The 3,244-nt window shown below is 54.0% G+C and overlaps 1 non-coding gene across 1 annotated transcript; it reads right to left on the bottom strand.

The window, feature by feature from the left end:
* Positions 1-1,314: 1,314 nt before the first annotated feature.
* On the bottom strand, positions 1,315-1,387 carry TRNAT-UGU (transfer RNA threonine (anticodon UGU)). The gene has a single exon. It is a non-coding gene; the product is annotated as a tRNA-Thr (tRNA).
* Between the last annotated feature and the right edge of the window lie 1,857 nt (positions 1,388-3,244).

Here is a 3,244-nt window from a genome sequence, read left to right as displayed (position 1 = left end):
AAGCGCACACGGGACCGCTCCTTCAGACCCGCTGTGGCGTCCCAAGGATCTGGTAGTGCTCGGGCTGCTCGTAGCGAAACCGCTGGACCCGGGGAACGGGTCCTCTCAGGGGATGCGTTTCATCAGCGCCCCCGTGAACCTGCTGCAAGGGCCCTGGCACGACCGCAGAAGCGAGGAACCGGCTGGGATCACAGCTGGGAACGCCGAGACTCGGACCAGGCACTGTTCTCCTGGATGGGACGGGACGGGCAGGCGATGCTGCGAACGAGGAGTCATTCCAAGCAAATTCTTACGTGCAAGAGCCCCAAAGCACAGCAAAGTCAAATGCTTTTCGGGCCTTGTGGCACAGCACAACTCCTGCCACAGGAAGGAAGCGGGCTGCCAGCCCTGGCTCCTCTCACCACTGCAGTGGCTGCTTGTGCAGCGCCGTGCATCACCGCAGCTTTCCTTTACTCGCAGCGGAGAAAGGAGGCTGGAGAGAAGCTGTGACAGCAGCCAGGAGGGTGTAACACAGGCTGCAGTGCCGCGCCACAGCCCATGTGTTTCTCAACACGTCAAGTGCAGCCTCCAACACAGGGAGCCAAAGCCCAGAGCAGCTGCCTGGCGGCTGAACAGCTCTGCCACAGCCCGCGGAGCCGCTCGCAGCGTGTGCGCGGCTGCTGTTGTCCTTTCCGCTCACCAAAGCGCATCTACTAATGTCCCTGCCTGATGTCGGTAGCGATTGCTGTGGGGTTTGCAGTGCTAAATGCCTTGCTCGTGAGCATTTTGAGAAAACATGTTTAATTTTATAGTGTGGTGCTCAAGAGGGTTTGTGCTGAAGCTTCCAGTTCTTTCTAGAACCTAAAAAAAACCCCAATTATTACATCTCCTCTGTCCAGCCTCCTTCAGAGAAATAAAACCAACAGCTCAGCTTGCCTGACAAGCTGTAAAGAGTCAGATAATCCTGTCCAGCTTATTCTCCACTCAGGGGCAATTTGTTCCTTTTAAACCCTTTAACAGCATTTTGCCAAAGCTCCCATCAGGGAAATTGTGAGCTGTACAAATATTTCACTCAGCCATCCGCACGCTGCTTCCCAAAGGGTTTGTTGTTCCCCCCACTCTCCTGCTAGCACAAAGCACAGCCGTGAGTTAATTCGGTGCCCGATACTATTGATAACATCAAACTCTGCCGACAGTTTGGTTTTGAAACGTTCCCCTTAATAACAAGCCCACGGAGCCCGCACGCACGCTCTAGTCAGCCGCTACCAAAACACCCCCAAATTCAGCTCATTGCTGACGGGGTGGTGACACCTGAGACACGGAAAAAAAACCTCGAGGCCCCAGCGAGGATCGAACTCGCGACCCCTGGTTTACAAGACCAGTGCTCTAACCACTGAGCTATGGAGCCACCGCTTAAAAAGGTTCCTGGCAGCTCCTAATACCACGACACAAGCCTACCTGCCGCGCCCTACTAGTCATCCTGAGGCTCCTTCGCGGGCCAGCACACCACCCTCGACCCGCTCCGACACATCGCCTCCGGCCCGCCCCGACACACCGCCCCCAGCCCACCCCGACACACGGCCCTCGGCCAGCCCGGACACACCGCCCTCGGCCCGCCCCGACACACGGCCCTCGGCCCGCCCCGACACACCGCCCTCGGCCAGCCCGGACACACCGCCCCCAGCCCGCCCGGCCCCCGGGGGAAGGGGCTGGTCCTGCAGAGCGGCGTCGCGGCCGCCGCCGGGAGGAGCCCGTGTCCCGCCCGCAGCCGCGCGGCCTGTCCCGCCCGCAGCCGCGCGGCCTGTCCCGCGGCACCGAGTGGGCGCTCAGGGCCGGTTCCAGCCCGTCAGTGCCGGTTCCAGCCCGTCAGTGCCGCCGCTGCGTGGCGAGCGGCCAGGCCGCGGAAGGGGCTCTGGGACCCTCGCAAACCGGGGAGTTAAACAGGTGGGAAAGGCACTCATCCAGTCAAGCCCAAAAAAGCCAAACCCACCAGAGGAGGCATTAGAAGTAGGTGAACGTTGAAATACAGCCCGATTTTTACAGGCTAGGAGTGACAGCTGTGTGGCAGAGCTGCATACGGTGGTGCAGGGCTGTGTTTCTGAAAAGGTTGAGTTGTCTTGGGAAATCTGAGAAACGCTGCTGAAGGACAGAGGTGCTGCCCCGGGGCTCTCCGATCATCACTTGCTACGGGAGCCCCCTGGGCAGTGCTAAGGATTAACCTTGGAGGAGATTACTAGCATGTTCTCTCACCAGATGCCAGCAAGCCACCTTCACACAGGTTTTGGAGCTCGGCGCTAGAAGGTGGAAGCTTCAGCTAACAGCTGAAAGGTGGAACGCAGCAATGCTGTGGGACCCATTTGTTATTGATAACGTGAGTGTACTGCATCCACTGCTGACACTGGGTGTCGTCGCTCCTAACAGCACAGGTTAAGGTAGATGTCTCGCAAAGGGCTTCAATTGCTTATGGCTGGGACAAACTAATTTCTTTAAACTGCACACAGATAAAATACTTTGAATTTCAGTCATTTGCCTTTCAGAAAGCAACGTTAAGGGCCCTGTCTCAATTCAGTAGGAATATCTGTTTCTACAGAATTCAGACTTGGATCAGCAGGAGGGAAAGGGATGCAGTGAGGTAGCTCATAAACCTGGCTTGGCTTGGAGAGGTCTTATAAAGAATGTTATACAATGGAAATAAACCCCAGAGTCCACAGCGGGATCAGATTGTGCAGTACTCTGGGCACTAGATGTAGAAATGTGTGTTTTCTGCCCAAAAAGATTTCCTGTCAAAGGGTTTTCTCACATTAACCCCCTGATAGTTTGTAATAAATGACAGCAGTAAAATTTGAAATTAAACTCTCAACAATTACTGCTGACTTTTGGAAAACAATGCTCCATGGGACAGCTGGATAGTAGATACTGTCAACACAGCAACAGGGGGCAGATCCATTTTCTCCACTGAATGATATTCATTACGTGGGTATGAATTCAAACTATTGTGAAAATATTCAGTGAAGGTAAGTGTTTCAATCCACTAAGAGCTTGCTCTTAATTCTATATTAACTCTGGAAATAGCAAGAAAGCCTAAGTTGTATTTCTAGTCATCACGGCAAAGATATTACCGTTAAAATTACAGATCTATCTGGTAATCAGACATTATTTGCTATACTATTTCTTGCTAGGGACTTGTCTTGTCTCAGATGTTTTACTTGATAATAAGCCAGGCTGCAGGCTTTTCGATCCTCAGAACTGTGATGGCTTCAGTGGC

Source organism: Colius striatus, chromosome 6 (genome assembly GCF_028858725.1).
Source record: "Colius striatus isolate bColStr4 chromosome 6, bColStr4.1.hap1, whole genome shotgun sequence".
Lineage (NCBI taxonomy): Eukaryota > Metazoa > Chordata > Aves > Coliiformes > Coliidae > Colius > Colius striatus.
This window is presented reverse-complemented; position numbering and strand designations above follow the sequence as displayed.